The sequence below is a fragment of the Solea senegalensis genome, linkage group LG13 (genome assembly GCF_019176455.1).
Source record: "Solea senegalensis isolate Sse05_10M linkage group LG13, IFAPA_SoseM_1, whole genome shotgun sequence".
NCBI classification, from domain to species: domain Eukaryota; kingdom Metazoa; phylum Chordata; class Actinopteri; order Pleuronectiformes; family Soleidae; genus Solea; species Solea senegalensis.
The window spans coordinates 14,381,240-14,400,803 of record NC_058033.1 but is presented as its reverse complement, the minus strand read 5'-3'; the positions used below and the strand labels follow the sequence as shown (position 1 = coordinate 14,400,803).

Genomic DNA, 19,564 nt, shown 5'->3' with positions numbered 1-19,564 from the left:
TGTTAAACAACTGGGTTTTTTTGGACCAGTGGAATTCACCTTTTCATGGGAGCTTATGTGTCAAATACCGGTACTGCTGTTGACTTGATTCCAATTCTAATTCATAAAGCACTTTTAAGAACACCAGTATTTAAAGCAAGAGGGAAAAAGGTGTGTTTTAAATAGAGAAAACAAGTAGTGAAGAGTAAAATGGTAACTCGCTCCAAAGTCCAAAAGGAGCAGTGACTTCAAATGCTCTCTAGGCTTCAACCTCATTTCTAGCACAGCCAGGAGCAGGTGATCAGCTGACCTGAGAGCACATGATGGACGACATGGCTGAAGCGGGTTTAATGAAGATACGGATTGGGAGGAGCAGTTTGGACTAATTGCAAGCATGAAATGGAAGCCTGTCCCTAACCCCAAATGAAAGTGCATTGCACTAGTTCAATCAAGTTCTAATGAAAGCATGGATCACTGTCACTGCAAGTCCTAGGCAGGATAGGCTTGACCTTTGATAGCTGCGTTCAATGGGAAAAAGTTCGACTTCGCAGACAATCTGATCCGGCGCAATGTTACTGTTGCATCCATATGTCTTGATATAAAATGCATCACTTCCTGTACGCAGTGTGGGAATGCTGCTATGTCGACATAAACCCTATTCGGACGGGATTAGTTTTCCATGGAGAGGTGGGGTGAAGTAATTGTTACCAGAGCTAGTGATTTTAGTCCCGTCCTAATGTGTAATGTCAGTAATTATTATGAGATGATTACGGTGACTTTTACCATAAAAATGAGCCCAGGTAATACTGATCACCTGCACATAGACCAGTAGTAAAAATGGGTGTAAATATTCCATCATATCCTGTTAATTGCAGATTTTCATGCATGGAGACACATGAAGAAGCATTTAGTTTCGCAGTAGGAAGTCTGACAAGTCTGGTGTTTTCGGCATACGACGAACACCATTCCCAAAGATCTTCTTCAACCTTTCCCAAACGGTGTTGCTATGTCTCAAACTGCCTCTGAAACCAACGTTTGCCCCAAATGGAAACACAGCGTTGCCTCCCTGGTCCAGTTTTCTCGAATTACTCCTCTCACCTGTGGTACTTTTACTGAAATGTCTTATCCCAAGCGAAGTGGCCATTAATATTACACACGTCCTGTGGTAAAAATGACATTATTTCGCCTACCCATGTAAAACTAATGCAGTTTTAAACATCAACTATTAAATCAGTAGATGAAAAGATGTGAATAATCACAGCAAAATGTCTGTCAAGTAAACCAAAAACAAGTGCAACCACATCCTCGTATAAACTTACTTTTTGAAGTGGGGCTGACAGGGTAGACGGTCCAGCAACACCATTTGAACTTTGCGTCCTCAACGCGTTTCCTTCAGCCTCTTCTCAAAAGTGGTTCGCAAACAGAGAGGAAAGCGGATACTGGAGGTGGCGTGTGTTGGCAAACTCCTTCTCTTCTCACAAACCACTCTGTCCTCTGTGGTTTGACGTACAGGTTCGATGTTGATTACTTGTCTCCCCCGTCGTCAGATTAATTCTCTGCGGAGAAACAGAGTGACAGAAAAACCATGAGGGCTCACAGCTGGTCATCAATGTCAATCACATCCAAAGATGTGATGATTTTCTGATGAAAGTCTAACGGCATTACAGATGTTTCTGCATCTCCCTGACCATCATGTGTCGTCACTGTGCGGCATGTCATGTACAGTATTTCACATTCATTACTTTTCATAATCTACTCTTGGTTAAAAGGACCAAGTGATTCATTCTTCATTTGCTAAATTTTCATTCCATTTACTCCAAATAAATCAAATGTGCAACTGTAGAGAATGTGACTCCATTTAATCAGAAACACTAAAAATAAATTGAACTTAATCTCAAAGTGGTTTTAACACTAATTCTGACCTATGAAGTCGACAAACTTTAGAAACCCATTTCTTTCCCATTGATTTCAATCAACTTTAATGCTGTGTTTCTATTCACTACGTGGAATATTGCATCGCCCTGATAATCACGGGGTGGCCGAATCAAAGCGAGTTCAGAGAAACTGCACAAAGCAAGCGATCCGACTCAACCAAGATGGGTTTTGATGTGAACATTTTCCAACAAAGCAACGTGAAAAACAAGTCTTTGCTTCTCCCATTACAACACTGGTGTCCGACTCCTTCCTCAGCCTCCTGCACTTGTCACAAACTTGGAAAAGAAAGTGATTATTGATGTCCATCTCTCTCATTTTCCCAGGTGATTTTCTGCAAACTCTGCCAGCAGCTCCCTCCGCCATCGCCTTCCCCTCTGCTTAATGCTGATCAGGTGTCTTTCTCGCAGCGAACATCGACTGCTCCGTGACCTGAGACACAACACCATCCTCCTTCATGATTTTCAGCTTCACTCTTCACTTCATTCTTCACGAAACTGAACCTTATCTGTTCAGACATGACTTTGTCTACAGAGCAGTTTAGCATTTATCTTTCGTCAATTCTGGAGCGTGCCACCTTGAATAAGCCCCATGAAAGTATTTTGCAAAAAAAAAACCACAATTAATGCTGTGTTTTCATGTCAAAATATATGTTTTAATGGTCCTGTGTGTAAACAATGGTGACACCCGTCTTTTGGAATGATCATTCTAAGGCTATTTAAGCAAAAAAGATTTCACAAACATTTAACTTTTTAACAACTGAGCCTCAAAGTGCCAGGTTTTTCTTTATGCATATTTTAACAATAAAAAGGTGAATAAGTGCATTTTCCCATTTGTCCAGTATAACTTTCAATATCTGGCAGTTATTTACAATTAACTGCACCTTAAAATAGTGTCTTAACAATTCAAAATGAAGAAGAACTAAAATTTTCACTGAGAAAAACAACATTGTAGGTGCACATGAACACCAGAGTCTGCGTGTTAAATTTGAACAGCACAACACATATTTAAAATAACATTTGTTTGCGCCTTTGTCTCAGTGCTCAAAAACAGAAACTAAAACAAAAAATGGAAACTATGTACAGGCACGTTTCCATTAATCTCCAACGATGATTTTGAGGGAGCTTTGTGGATGCTAAATTGGGGATGCATATAAAAGCTAATGATATTGCGAAGGGTGTGTAAGTCTTACTGAATCTAAAAATAGGTGTTTGTTTTGACTTAGGAGTGTAAAAGTGTGTCAAAACTCACTATGACATTTAAGCAGCTTTATCCACAACACCAGCATGTACTCGTTTCCTTCACCTCACACTGTGTTTGTATCACCTCTGCAGGTCTCACACTCCTTAGGGAGGATTCGCTTCACAGCTTAGAAACATCTGATGCCCTTAACATTTGACATTCATGTTAAAAAAAAAAGATAAAGGATCTTAAACCATAGAATTGTCCACCCATGGAATTTACTTTTGTCTTGCATGCTTACTAGCTTCGGATTAATTGCTGTTTAGATTTTAACCAATGCTAATATGTGTCAATAACGTAAAGGACAATGTCTGTAATGGCGTTTTAAACCAGCAGAGTTCCTGATGCCCTCATGCTGGTCATTCCAGTGTACCATCAGTTTTACATTTGGATTATCATTATTAACCCTTAGAAATAGTAATAGATAGTAAAGTAATAACTTTGACTCAACAACACAGAAGCATTTCTGTTAAAGCCTGAATATGTGACCTTATATGGACATCCCCCCCCCCAGGATGTCCATATAAGGAGTTGTGTATTATTCCCACAGCAATTTGGGGCACACAACTCTGTTCATTCCCCATGTGTGCGTGGGTTTTCTCCGGGTTTTCTGGTTTGCTCCCAGTCCAAACACATGCAGAGGCTAATTGAACACTCGGAATTAGCCGTTTGACTGGCGACCTGTCCAGAGTGAACCCCACATTATGCCCTATGTCAGCCCCCCACAACCCTAAAGCTGTAGATTATGAATGAATGAACTCTTGTTTACATTTTGGTTTTGGGGTCTGTTGGACCCTTTGTCCAGCAGCCATTTTGGCAGGTCTTACTGGGGGAAAAGCACAGGTGGAATAATGATGGCTGAGTTCAATTCATCCTCCACAGTTTCAGGGTGCAGGCTGGCTCCTTGTCACACAGTCCTGACTTACATGAACTGAACAAAGCCATCCTTATTTTATGTGCCTCTCCTGCCAGAACATGTAAAAATGGCTGCTAATAACACAGCTGATTCTCATCCTTCTTTATCGAGAGTTTGACGCTCCCAAGTGCATCTCAAATGTCTCCATCGCAACTCAAAGCCTCTCGATGCAGCTCAAAGTTCTCCACCCTCTCCTCTTTTGAGTCTCTTTATCACAATTTGAAGTTCTCCTTCATTCTGTTGTGTTCATACTCGTCCCTTAATCCCTCTGGATTCTTCTTTTCTCTCAAAGCTCCTCTCAGATGGGGGGGGCTCAGTCCCTCAGTCGCCCATCTTTGTGCCTTTAAACTGTGACTATTGCAAACACAGACAACCAACTGTTTTTTATCATGATACCATATGTCACAGCCATAAACGGGGAACCACTGAGTCAAAACCACAGAGTGACACATACGCTGTGTGTGAGGAGACGAGCAGGAGCTGTGATTGAAAAGCCAGACATGCGAGTGATTGTTCTAAAAAAAGTGGGTCTGATTAGTGTCTGCACGTCGCTGACATCAATAGGGCAATCAGATTCAAGTGAATGTATTAACAAGACAGGTTTTCCGCTTGTGAAGTCAGTCGTCATCCTTCCAGCCTGTGGTTGGTGGTTTTAAGATTCCTCAGCTTCCTCAGCTCTCTCGCCAACGACGGCACAAAACCTTTTCTTACTACACACTAAACCTCCGCTTTTCTGCCACCACATCCCATAATTCTTCCCATCACTGCAATGACACTTCAGTGACCTTTTGATTCCCAGCACTGACGCACAGGTTGGGTTGAATATCTTCACTTTTCTATCAGAAAACCTGGATTGGATTCCTGCCAAACATCTTCCGGATTAACCTTGACATGCCTGAGCTGCTGCTCTCCTCTCAGAATCCATGCCCCCTAAGAAGACGCGCCAGTCACAGCGACACAGGTGCAGGCTTGTGACGTTTTGCTTTCATTTTGGATGACCAACTTCTACAGCTGCTGGAGCAGATTTAGTCTGTGTACATTCTGCTGACTCAGACCCAGTTGCTTGACAAACAGTCTTTGTCTCCCCATCTGGGCTGCAGCGGCTCTGATATGACTGAGCCACCTGGAAAAAAAATTCTGCAACAGCACAATATTTGGGCTTGTTTTGCACACGTGTTATCATAAACATCACAATTACCATCCCTAAATTAAATTCCTAAAATGAAAGAGAAATGCCTTTTGTTTTGGCCTTTTCCCCCCCGCAGGATTTCTCTGCCAGTTTATCCTCTTTTTCTTTTCTCCTATTTTATAACTTACCCCGATAAGAGAAAAAGATTTGCAGAACAGCTTAATATGTGTGGAAATGTGCCAATTCAATCTCATATCGGTACGTTAAATACGTTAGATTAGCATAAAGAGTGCCAGTAGGGGTGACACAGCTAACCTAACTCTGTCCACAGCTTTTACCATCACCTGTAAAACTGTCTAATTAACATAACATATCTTGTTTGTTTAATCCATGATGGAACAGAAATGTAAAGAGAGTCTTTGAATCTCTGCAGGCCTGTGCAAACACAATTATTCAGTATGGTGATGTGTGACGTCATGTGACAGGGAAGATTATTTCAAACTGGTTATAATTCTGTCACATCTAAATCAGATGTCCATGAGATGTATAAGCATAACATTTAACCCTTTAAAACGGAGCGCATCGCTGACGACGCGTTTGCACAAGTGCATTTGCATTGCTGTAGTTACGCAACGTTTTTATGCTAATCGGAAAAGCCTTTTTGTTTTTCTTCATTTTCAATTGTTAAAATAGTATTTTAACATGCAGTCAATTGTAAACAAAAGCACTTAGTGACAGGACATTTTCTGGTCCTTTTATGGTTAAAATAAGCAAAAAAAAGCAGACATTTTGAGGGTAAGGTGTTTTAAGCAAGTTTATCTTGAATGTAAATTGAATTAGTTGGAGAATATAAGTGTGCATCTAGTTTAAGGCCTGATTTACTGTATAATCTGTCACGTAGCACATGGCCCACTATACAGTGTACTCAGCTTCTGGTCGTTAGCATAGTCGATAACATAGCCATTAGCATTAATGTTTGTAGCGATCCTTTAAAACTTGGGACAGCACTCAATGTCATTTATTTTATCAATCCAATCCATTTAAGCCAGCGATGTCAAACTGGAGGCCCGCAGGCCACATGTGGCCCCCTAATTGATTATACGCGGCCCTCCACTTAATGTTGTTGTAATGAAAACATGGCCCGCGACCTCCTCTTCCTTTAAATGTGAGGTGATAGAATATAGACAGAATCTAACACTGTATACATTTGCTAGCAACAATTTTATTTTAGTAATAACAAGACATTCGACGTCACAAGCTCGACCTTCCAAAGCAAAAGTGGAATGATTTAACCACTTCCCCAGTGCGACGTGCCAGACAGGGGGAAAAAAAACAGTGTCGTGGTTGTAGCCATTGTAGCGCGACAATACATTACCTCCCCCCCCCGCTAACCCGAAGCTGCTGCCAACTAATAGTAACCATGGCAACTGTTAATTTGGGCGACACACCAACCGAACTTGGACCTTCATAATGTTAATAAATGATTTAAATTTGACAATGAGGGCTTAGTGTGGTACACTGCAAACAAATGATACCGTTGACAATGTTACCATGTAGACAATCGGAGAGAAAAAAAAAAGACTGCAAGTGGAACCGTGACCTTAAAAGCAAAAATCAAAATCAAGGATTTGGAGAATCGTGACACCCCTAACCGCGGTTGTAACTACCGCATTATTAAATGTATTACATTCAACAGTAAATTAAATGGTCCATTATGTAATTTTAGATTTAGTTCTCCGTTTTTGATGTTCATAGAGTTCTTTTTGCATCATAAATATGTTTTTTTTTTTATTATAGGAAAGTGCACATCATTCTACATCAAAACAAGCACTTTTACTTTGAAACTCTGTGAAATATCACTATGAATATATTACTGCAACATCATGATGGAACAGGCTCATATTGCCCAACCACTACTGAGCGGTGTTTCTTCCCCACTTTTCAGACTAAACACTTATTTGACCCCAGGTCATTTGAGTTTGAGACCCCTGATCTCAGCTATTGAGGGACCACAGTAAAAGAAGCAAAAATAGTAACCACGGTAAACATCACTGTAATTATCATTGGTTTTTCTTTTCTTCTAACTGACTTTTGTTTCTGGCACATCTGTGACATCCCAATGTATGCACATGTGACGCAGGCGTAATGAAAAACGCCGCAGGATAGACCAAGTCATCTTTCCATAAAGGTTGGAGGTTAGATTCCCAGCCTTCAAGACTAGAAAAGTGCTACACAAATACAGAAAAATCCTGGGTATATGTGTTATTTTTAGTGTGAATTTCACCGTCTTTGTGCGTCAATCATGCGTCTTTACTGCATGTGCTTTAAATTGTTAATGTGTGTGAGTTTTACGCTGTGTTTACGCACTACAACTACCAAGGTGGTCATTTTTTTGCGAGATATTAAAATAAATCCCACGTAGCCTGAGGGAGCACATTCAAATTGTTTTTTAAATTCTACTGAAATTAGAAAATTTGCTTGGTATAAGGTTTTGTACATATCCCAAATAGCAATGTCTTTGTAAGTAATGTAAATGTCCTAATTCATAATTATTACAAATCTTTTATTAATCGATTACTAAATTAATCGACAACTATTTTGATAATCGATTGGAAGCTTTTTTCGTGATTAAAACAAGAATTCTGATTGTTTAAGCTTCTTAAATCTGAGTATTTTTTTAATTTCTTTGCTCTGGATAACAAAGAAATCATTAAAAGTCAATCATTTTGGTTTGTGGAACTTTGGGAACATCATCATTTCCAGGTTTGACGAAAACCGATCAACATTTTTTAAGGTTTTCTGATATTTGATGGACCAAACGATGAATTGAGAAAATAATCGACGGATTAATTGATTATGAAAATAATCGTTAGTTGCAGCTCTAATCTATTACAATAATCATGTATTTGTTCTTGGATGTGAGATTTTTTGTTTGTTTTTGTTTTTAATGAAATAATGTGTCACTAATGTATGAACAGGCAAAATGACTGACACGGCCAGACAGCTAAGGTGCAGAACCTGAGGCAGAAACACACACACACACACACACACACACACACACACACACACACAGATACCCTGCGATGTGATCGGACTGTCAACACAGTAGCACATAGTGTCTATTCAGTGACAGGGAGGTGGTGGGGAGCAGTGTGGACCAGCACTACAAAGATGACAGATAATTGAGAATAAACACATTAAGTGAGACAGTTTCACACGTGCGATGAGCTTGGACCACTCTTCATCGCCGTCTCCAAGTTGTTCTCACTCATTCCAAACTTGGTGCTTTGCTATTTCACACTTTGCTTTTTTTCCTTTAGGTCCATTTCAATGACGGCTGAAAGAGAATTCTCCCTTTTCCCTCTCGTTAACCGAGGAGTGCATCAGTCCTAATAAGAAAGCTTTTACACGGTTAATTAAGAGACACTGTAATGCAGTATGTAATGCTCAATTTACTCCATCTCATTCTCCTCCTCGTCCTCTTTAATTTCATTCCAAATCAATCTGTCCCAAATCTCTTTTTCTCCACCATTATGTGGACTTCCCTACATCAAAGCCTGCTTCTGTGCTTGTGACTGTCCAATTTGCTTGCGCCGGCTCCATTTTGCGTCCTTGCAATAGTTCCCTTTCTCACTGAACTCTCTGATCGGCCATTTCTTTTAATACTCTGCCTTGATGTGGATAATTCGAGGCAGAGGAGAAAGGAGAAAAGGGAGAGGACAGGAAGAAAAGAGAAAGAGGATATAGAGAAATAAATGAGCTGGTAAGAAGAGATATTAAGATGATAAAAAGCTAGAAATACTGAGCAGCATTCACCAAAACACAAATACTGACAGGGGCTGAGCAGCAAGGACTTGCCCGTGAATCTATTGAAAATGGAATAGAGTGTGGAGTGGAAAAGGGGAAGCTGGGAAAATAGATGGCAAGTGTGATGAAGGGGAAGTGGATGAGCAAAATGAAGAGGAGGTGAAGGAGAAGGAAACAAAACAGCAGACATTCAAATGAGGGAGGCAGCTGAGGTTGCCTTTTTAAAAAGGTCCACAGGTTTGAACATTAATTAAAAGTTATCCACTGATGAATTGCCCCGTGATGAATTGTTTCCCTTACCATAAAAACTGTGTATCCCAGAGGGATTGAGGCAGGCCACTAAATCTGTCATCCGTGTTTTTCATGCTCTCTGCCTCTGACAGTAATGAGCCGCGCCAGTATGATTGGCTGTTCAGCGGCTGATTAAAAGTAGTTTCTTCTAATTCAAGGATTTACTTTGACATTTCCTATGCGGGAACTCGAACGGCTTCATAACAGCAATGAAAGTCATTATTATTTTCTTCAGCGATTAATCTCTCAGTTTGTTGTTTTAATTAAGAACATTTTTTTTTTTATTATTATTTTTTTTTTCATTGACATGGAAAGAGAAAACACAATCACCATTTCAATGGACCAGGTTAATGCAGCACATATTTTCATTAGAAGAAATTGTTTTCAAGTGACAGTTTAAAAGAAATGTGAGGATGTGAAAACGATGAATCCAAATGTTCAGCTCCTCTCAGTTTATGGAGCTCAACAGTGAACTTTAGTGTACTTTGCTAATGGCTTCAATTTTGGATATTTTGCCAAAACTTTTTTGTTACTTGGCCGAAAAAAAAAAACTGTTGTAAAATGGACCAAGTTAAAAGTCATATATTTCCCTCCTGGGTTTTTCTTCCCTGCTTGAGGTACAGTATGTTGCTCCATAACTAATGGGCATCAAATTCACTATCGTCAACTGAAAAGATGACATTTAGTCAATGTTGTTTTCACAATTGGCTTCAACTGACAAAAAACCCAAGGAGGCCGTGTTTGCTGGTTTGCTGGTCACACTAATACCAACACGGGTGCCTGAAATTAGACTTACACTGTATACAATCATCATGATTTTGTTGTTTTTTTAAACTATGACCTCAGAGCCAACGTCTGTGTTGTTCAGGCTGCTGTGCAGGATTTTCAAAATAAAATGATACATTATTTTATCTATATACAAACAAAGCTGTGGTTAAATTATCTTAATGCCTTAATGTCGCATGTGCAATCCTTTCATGGAAAAGGGGAGGGACTCTAGGAGCTACACATAGTCTTCTGGTTGCAAACCAACAAGACCTAATGGATGGAAGCTGAAATCACACTGCTGTGTGTCACGCTTTATCATCCGTTTTCCCCTTAATGAGACCATAACTACACGTCGACATCATGTGCTATTGAAGAGAATGTCTAGATTGAGACCATTAACTCATCAGCAAAATGTTTACAGGCATTATAAATCAAGTGACGAGTAGAAGATCATTTTTCACCATCGACTTAACAGAGTTCTTTATGCAACCAGCTACTTCTTCTCCTACTGTTTCACTGTTCACAGTGGAAGACTATGTCAATTTCTCATACATGGTGATGCATACACTCAAAAAAAACATGACCTCATGTCATCATTTTCTCATACTTTTGCACCCTGTGTCCACAGAGACATGCTTCACATTTCCTCACGTGCATACATGCCTGTGGTGCCATTCGTACTTAATGAGGGTCTACGTCAGTCTCGCGCTCCACCTCACAGTCCATTGCCACAATGTGGAAATTATGACTCAGTACGGCCCCTGTTTTCGACGACCTTGAGAGTTTTAGTGGACGTCCTCACGGAACCTCGAGAAGGTGTCTTCTTCGTTGTCTTTTTTGACCAATACAAGTCCGTGTGGACTCAAACTGTTGTTGTTGTGCTCGAATTAATACTCCGTTTTCGGCCTAAATTTATGTCTGTCACACGGACCCAAGTGGAAATCTGAAAAGCATGACTCACAGGCCTGAAACCTATTTAATTAATTGTGTAGTAAGATAAAAATCAAAGCTGACGACACGTGACCTACATTACATTATAAATGTAATCATTTTACGCTAGCGTCCAATGATGATGTTCTTCAGTTTCATCGCCACCTGTGACAGAAGTCGGGCATCGCTGGTTTGCTGCTAACAGACGGTAGGGGGAGTGCAGACAGCCACCTCCCCCCCCAGTCTCCACGCGACGAGACATTTAACCATCACAATGACTCCAAAGCTGTTCAATTAGGGTAAAAATCCTGCATAGTTCCGCTTTGAGCTAAGCTTTAACTGGCTGGAAATAACTTCTCAACTGCAGTGATGAATTGCCGCTGTTACAATTGATAACGCCATTACACCTGCGGGTACTGCTATTATAATAGCAACCAGTCTGGCACTGCCTAAATACCACAATTACACAACTGTTCCCGGTTCCTCTCTCTTCTTCTTTATCCTTTTCTAACACATTTGTCTCCTTTCAACCCAGTCAGTCAAGGCAGATGGCCGCACGCCCCGAGTCTGGCTCTGCTTGAGGTTTCTTCCCCTTAAATGGAAGTTTTTCTTCCTGCACTGTCGCAGAATGCTTGCTCGTTGTGAGAACCCGTGGGTTTCTCTTCTTTTCTCTGCGTCTCAACCTATCGGCTTGAGATAAGGAATGTTGTATGCTGTGACCAGCGCTGTACAAATAAAGTTCTATGGAACCGAGTGGAAGAGGGGAAAAAAAAAAACTGTAGCTGGCAGATGAAACCGAAAGAATATTACGATGGTTTTCTTTGCTATTGCTTCATATTCAGACCCAGAACATGTGACTGATGGAGCTGGTGCACATGATGTCACAGTGAAAAACAACCAACTGCAAAAACCTTTACAATTTCAAGAATTTGGAATAAAGCAATCCTGTCCATACAGGACGAAAACACTTAAATGTAAAAGCCTATGGAAAATATGTGATTTTCTTTTTTACTCCTCAATCTGATATAAAACTCTGAATATTAAATACATGAAATTGGTCATCAAAAGAATAAAAAATGTACATTTTGGACACAATTTTACTGCACTTTCATAGTTTCTGATGTTTAAATATACACACATTTGTAATAATCTGCAAATGCCAATTTTGAAAAGTGAGCACAATCAGTCCTAAATCAAAAACCCCTCTAGTGCAGAAATGTCTGTCTCTCACACATCACTGGATTTAATTCACATTTACAAAAATCCCGCCTACTGTACCTTTAATACTGGCAAGCATTCATTTCTGTTCATTCACAACTCTTGCAGAATAATTGTCTACAAACTTTTCAAGTGTTTTTTTAAGCACTTCCTTTTAATATTGGTGTGGGAAGTAGACAACAGTGAATGGAATGAAAATTAAATCAGAAAATGACTAAACCATCCATGGCATCAAAAGCACCTCCTTGTAAAAGACCTTGTCTTGCAAACACGACACCATTCATCACCCCAAACATGCCTCATTCAAGAATTGCACATAACAAGACAATCTCGCATACCGGCAAGAATGTGTGCATGCACCCCAAGCCGCAAGGATGCTGTTACGTGGCGCAAAAGTGGGAGACAAATTGCAGCGTTGCAGGCCGAAATGGTTCGTGGCCTTGGCTGAGTCTGATAAATTCTGCCGGCTGAGCTCCACTAATCACTGCAGCCTGTCACAAGCACGGCTCTCTTCCCCCAGAGAGCCAACAATCACACTCCTGCTCCCAGAACAGCCACTGGCTGACCCCACAGAGAACACACAGAGGGACACACCCATGTACACACACACGCATGCACAAATATGCAGTCGGGCACTTTTTATGCATGGATACACCGATTGTCATACGAATCTTAAAATTAAAATCCAGCTCAAGTTTCCTGTCCCCGGTAACAGAACAAAAAATGCAAATTCCCTTGATTGTGACTCACATGACGCTACGATATAAACTGCACAATACAGCACAAAAATATCCATATCATTTTTTTTTTATTGTTTCTCTTATTCACCCCAGATCTCCCACATACACATAAACACACTGCACACTTGTTTGTAAGCTGTATCAGTGTAATTGGTGCAATGACTGGAAATAAACAGGCAATTTAAGTGCTGGACACCTGACTGCTCTCCCTCGCTCCCTCTCCCCATCCATCTTTCTCCCACCTCCATGATTGCTCTTTGTCCCCTCTCTCGCTCACACATTCACTGCAGACGATCTTCCAATCAAACAAGGTGGAATGAGGGACAAGGTCAGTGTGCTGACGGAGAGGAAATTAGGCAGGATGAGAATGAAGGGGGGGCAGAGGGCACGTGGGAAAACAAAGACTATTCCCACAGATGAGTCATGTCTGGACGGCCTGTTAAATGACAAATTTACAGCCCTGTGAGAGAAAGCAACAGAGCACGGTGTCACCAACCGAACGACAAGTCGAATCATTATCACTTTTTTTTTTCCCAAGCAGCTTTGAACAAACACACATTTATAATCTCTAGAGGGCTGCAGCTCAGAGGAGGCGCAGTGTGACGAGCGCTGGAGTTAGAATCTTCATTATAAATAGACAACAGTCGACAGTCTATTCATCATTAACAATTCAAATTTTAAATGCACATTAGGGGCAGGGGTAAACTGACCCGATACTCAAATCACTCATCGTTGGATTAGATACTGGTAGATTAAAAAGTCAGATCCAATATAATCCATTAACTTGAACAATTATCATTTTTCAAATCCAAATTTCAAACAATGCAATGGCTGCAGTTCAATTACATTTTACCTCATCTTGTTATTCTTGCATTAGAGTACATATTCTAATGGATGGTGATACGTAAATATATTACAGTCAACCAAGGCTTAACTTAAACAATTAAATCACATCTATCAAAGAAAAATAACACAACACTTTTAATTATTTTCTCCAAATCGTTCGGCCCGATTAAAACAAAACACAACATACAGTAAAAGCTTCAGTGAGGACAGACTGGAAGCAGAGACATCATGTCATCATCACGTGACCAGGACATGTCATGCTGTTAGAGGATTATGTTTTTTTTTTGCTGTGTGGTATAAGGTGTTGAGATTTTCATAAGGGGAGTGACCAGGATGGACAGATTTCCAAACGAGAGGCGAGGCTGAGATGGTTTGAGATGGTTTAGAGGAGAGACGGTGACCATTATTGGACAAAGGACGTCAACGATGGAGCTGGAGGAAAAGAGGAAGACCACAGAGAAGGTTCATGGATGTTGTGAAGGAGGACATGAGGCCAGTTGGTCTCGGTACAGGTTGTGATACGAGTATTTGGTATGAGACACGGAAAACTGGTATCAAGCCATTACTAATTAGCAGCGCATTAGTTTGTTTAGTAAAATACTTTGTAAAAGCCAGCAGTCGCTGCTATATAATGTATAATGTATAATGTAATTATGGGAGACCAAACTGTATTTTGATCAAATAAAAATAGTCTTTAAGAAAGTCAGTACAGCTGCAGAGAACACTGTCCCTGAGAACTCCCGGCACATTCATTTTCCACCAGTCAAACGGATTTCCATTCAAAATAAAAGGACGTTTTTTACTTCTATTTCAGCGCTGGTAGATTGACTTGAAAAATAGCGCTGCAAAAAGGAGGAGCACCACAGCTGTAACCACAATGTCTTCATCCTGTGTGGACCCACACATGAGGTGTGTATGTCTGTTGGTATAACCTAATCATCAAAACACTAAATTATGAGCATTTTCAGTAAATAAAAGATACCAGAAGATGTTAGTGATGTTCCCAATATCGATGTATTTAAATATTTAGTCCATATTAAAATAGCTGAAACTGGATTCGTGTTTTTTGGATATATTCAGATTATCCATAGAGGTTCCAACAGTGATTTAAACCTCAAGCACAGTGTCAATTTGATTTGGTGTCTTGTCATTGTGCCGTTCCTCCAGGACACAAATGTGGCAAGAAGTCAGTGAATATAACTACAAACTAGTTTTAACTAATATTTTCACTAGACTCTCGTGAGAACGGGTGAATGCCGCGTAGCATTTCATAGCATGCATAGCATGTTAACTCCTGAGACCATTCACACTGACTGAGACATGCGTCTCCATTTGGGAACAAACCTCTTACCTACTTGTACTGCAAGCAGTGCACATCTCAGCAAAAAAATAGAGTGAAATAAACTTTCTTCACAGTTTCGGGGTCTGCCACAAATGTCACAAACCCAGCACGTCCTGTTCCTGCTTCAAAGTTAAAGCACTCTAGCGTTTCAGTTCTGATTTCCTTCTTCATTTCTTTTATTTTTTTTTCCCTCTCACAGTCTGACTGTGCAATATTATGTGCAGCACCAGTGGATCCGTGACTTCATACTGAACTGTCCTGGTATTTAGAGGATAGAGGATTTAAAAGTATGTTTTGTGTGTCTGTCGAAGGCAAAGCGTAGGGAAAATATAGCCGGAGCTCCACACCTCCACCTGCAGACACATGTACATGACATGCAGCAGATCAGCGCTGCAGCTGTAACGTGCCACCAGCCGCCCAACAGCGCTGACAGTCTGCCTGCAAAAGATCCAATTTGCCTGCGAACGTGAAAATACACTGAGAAATGACACGCAAAAGGAAACGAAACAGACATTCATGGACATTTCATTAATACATTTCCAATCACTTAAGCTCCTAATTACAACGAAAGAACCGACGGCCGGTCATTGACGTCACTAATGAGCACTTTCACCTTCCGTTCCAACATTTCCTCCACGTGTGGGACGGTTCGCTCCGACTCGACCTCTCAGCCGAGCAGACAGCATTGCAACACCTCCTGCCTGCAGCAAACTTGGACCAGAAAAGACAGAAATAGCCCAAGCTGATCTGGCCAGCCGTGTCAATCTGACCGGGCTGCAGCACGAGCACTAAGCCTTTATCTTCTGTTCCGTTCTAAAGAGCCACCCTGTGTGAATTCACACCGTCTCTATAGAGATGCACTGTAGCCTAATGCTGACCTGTATCTCACTAATTATTAAAGAGGTAAAATGTCAAACGGAGTAGATTATTTTTATTTATTTTTTTCCTGCACGTGTAACTCCCGCTTGGTCCTGTTTGCATCGGCTGGCACTGTCATGCTGCATGAATATTAAAAGGCTGCGGCCAATTGCGTATGCAACAGAGTTAATAATAAACGAGGTCTAATAATTTAATGGGTCTGCATGTTGACATGTCCCATGGGCTGCCATACTATCTGTACAAGAGGTAATAGGCAGTAAGAGTGAAGGCCAGAATGATACAGCAGGATCTGACAAATGGAGGACACATATCCAAGCCCCCTCCATCCTTATTATGAAAATGCCCTTGACTTGGGATATCCTCACATGGATCTGATCGTCAAGATTAACAAAAGACAGAAAAAAAGAAGATACTGCTATTTTGGAGGTCTGGTCTTCACTGACTACAGTGTGACAGACGAAGGCAACAGCAACACTGTGCGAGTAAAGTGAAGTGAATTCTACAGCTCAAATTCAGCCTGTTTTTTTTAAATAGAATAAAATGACTCTTATACCCAACACTGCGGTGCCACTGTATACACACAGATGCTCCTTCAGTCGGGTCGGATAGTGATAGTAATACAATAGAAAAGAGCCAGTCGATTCAAATGGTGGGCCGTGGGCCACATGCAGCCCAAGAGCAAGATGGTGATCCTGCCAGAAAGACTGAGGAAATGAACAACAGCAGCACAGTCCATGAATGCAACACTCTACGTAGCCTGTGATAGTTCTTTCGTTTTCTGTTAAGCGCACTTTGAAATCAGTGTGGTTGTTAGGCCCCGTGTGGGGGCCGAGGCATAACATAAAAATACCCAACTTCCTCAAGACTCGTTGAGCATGACATGCTGTATATTTTGCTAATATTGTGCACCCCTTTGATTTGATGCACTTTGAATTGAACCTGCGTCAAATATAAAACATTTCATTTTAACTTTAAAGAGAAAACTTTTTCTTTTGGGTTTTTTTGTTTTATGCACTCTTGAGGCGTGTGAAGGACAGATACGACCACGACATTTTTGATTTCAAAGGAGAAAATATTATTGCTCGTGCCTCATGTTCAGGTACAGTTTTTATTATTAATGTGTCTTTAAAAATGTGTGGCCCAGCTAAATTTTCTTGGTTTGAAAATGTGGCCCCAACTAAGTCTGTAATTGAACAGACCTGGAAAAGAAGATCTTTATTATCATCGCACAAACACTGTACAACAAAATGAGATGCTTGAAACACACACACACACACAGCGCTCCACTGTTTTCATTGTACGGCCGCTTTAAAACAAGCCTTTGTCAGCCGTACTAATTAAAGAATTGCTCGACAGAGCCAATGTCTTCTGTTGTGAACACACAACAGAAGACAACTGTGACTTATTTCCACATTTGGCGCCTTGAGGCCTCCTGACAGGTCAACCTTCTTCTTTTTTATTTTTAATCCCAACCATTACACCTGCTCTCGCCTCCACAACCATCATTAGGCTTCTGAGAGGGCTTTATTTTATTTATTTATTTTCTCCATCGGTCATGACCTTTGACTACAGCACTGCTGTTCAGCCATCTTTTTAGGGCCTGATGACATCTGCTGTCTTGCTGAGAGAAATATAGTTATTAACTCCATTTTAAAGAGCATCTCAACCCTGGCCTGTGTTGTTCCCAGAACTAAAGTACACATTTATCCTGATTAGATTATTAACATTCTGTAATGTTAAACATATCTATACACTACATGTACATATGTATGTATATATATATATATATATATATATATATATATATATATATATATATATATATATATATATATATATATATATATAAATATATATATATATATATATATATATATGTATACATATATACACATACATACACATATATATATATATATATATATACATACATACATACATACATACTGTATATTTATACATAATACATACACACAGACAGTGCTGTAATTGAAATATCGGTACAGATATTCATGTCTTTGTGTTCAGTGGTGCAGTCTTTGTTGGATATGAGCGAGTCTTATTTATTGATGTCCAAGTCTAAAAATAGGAGCAGTTCCTGCTCCTGGATCAGTCATTAAACTCAGTTTTACACGGAGTCTAGAAGGGTTTTTAAAATGTCTAAAATCTAAATGATTTACATGTCTTTGCGTTCAGTGCTATTCATTTCAAATTTGAGTACCGTCGATCAACACATTGCCCAATTTACACAACTGTATGTTGTCTTTGCTACAGACCATACGTTTCCTTTATTTTTGTTCAAGTATTCCTTCCACTTTCCCCGTAACCATTGTTATGTATATGAATCACTGCTGGTTACAATGTCACATGGAAGGGATTTTAAGTGGGTGGGGCTTTTTCTCTTTCAGTTTTAAATTCTGTTTGTTAACAATCTTGTTGATTATATGTATTTATTTATTTTTTTTAAGATTTTTCGGATATTTAGCCTTTAAAACTCTTTAACACGGAGCATATCACCAGCACAGGGGTTTGGGCCAGCACACTTTGCATTACTGTAATCCCGAATTGGTTTGTGCTATCATAATATTCCAACGGTTTCTGAAAGCTGAGAAGTTTCACCTGTTGTTATTACGGTTTCCATTTTCTTGGCCTATTTTTGCACATTGAGAGAAAAAGACTTATTATAAATATATTCTACGCTGTTCAAATTTCACATTTAACATGCAAACTCTCTTGTTCATGTACTATTGCAATGTTTTTGTATGTAATGTAATTGTGTTTGTCTTCATTAAAACTGTTAATACACTCTTTTAACATGCAGTCAATTATATTAACTGTCAGATTTTCAATGTTCTAAGTATTCTGGAAACATTTCTAGCCCTTATATGGGTAAACTAAGCAAAAGTCCAGATGTAATTTGTGACAGCCTTTTCTGACTGGGAACTGTTTTTGTTTTTCTAGCTTGTGGACACACAGAAGTTCCTATAGTCTACTGCTGCTGCCTCAGTTAGGAAGTTTGGGTTACAGTATACGAACACAGGAGTTCAAACACTGAAGTCACAAAATAACACATTGAAACTTGCTTGTGAAGAAAGTCGTGGTCCCGATGGACTTTGAGAGAGACAGAGAGAGTGAGTGTCTTCAGGATACTTCAGTATCCAGTTTAAAAAGGCTGTAATACATGGAGATTAAGGGGCAAACATACCCCCAAGACATCACAGACTTAAACGGACTTAGATTCTATTTGGTGAGCCCTTAGTTAAGAGACTAAAATCTGTTTTTCCTTGCGTCTCCACTGGCAGCCATGTATGCAATAAGAGTGAGCATTCGCGTCTCAGACATCAGTGCTGCTGACTCCGAGAACAACCACACTTCAACAAAAAAAACCTTTAAACCCTCTTATGACCGTCATGATAATCAGGCCGTCTGGATTTATTTCGATAGTGTGAGTGCTTCTGCCCCGTTTTCCAAGATGACTTTAACGTTCAATATCTGGCAGTTATTCAACCGTTTAGGAATTACGGTACAGAGAAGCCGAACGTGTG

At 40.0% G+C, this 19,564-nt stretch overlaps 1 protein-coding gene across 1 annotated transcript in view; it reads right to left on the bottom strand.

The window, feature by feature from the left end:
- The window catches only part of flrt1a (fibronectin leucine rich transmembrane protein 1a), a 57,086-nt gene that overhangs the window by 18,277 nt on the left and 19,245 nt on the right, over nt 1-19,564 (bottom strand). The window contains exon 2 of the mRNA XM_044042920.1: nt 1,299-1,535. The gene's annotated coding sequence lies outside the window, so the exon portion shown is untranslated. The remainder of the gene's footprint in view (nt 1-1,298; nt 1,536-19,564) is intronic.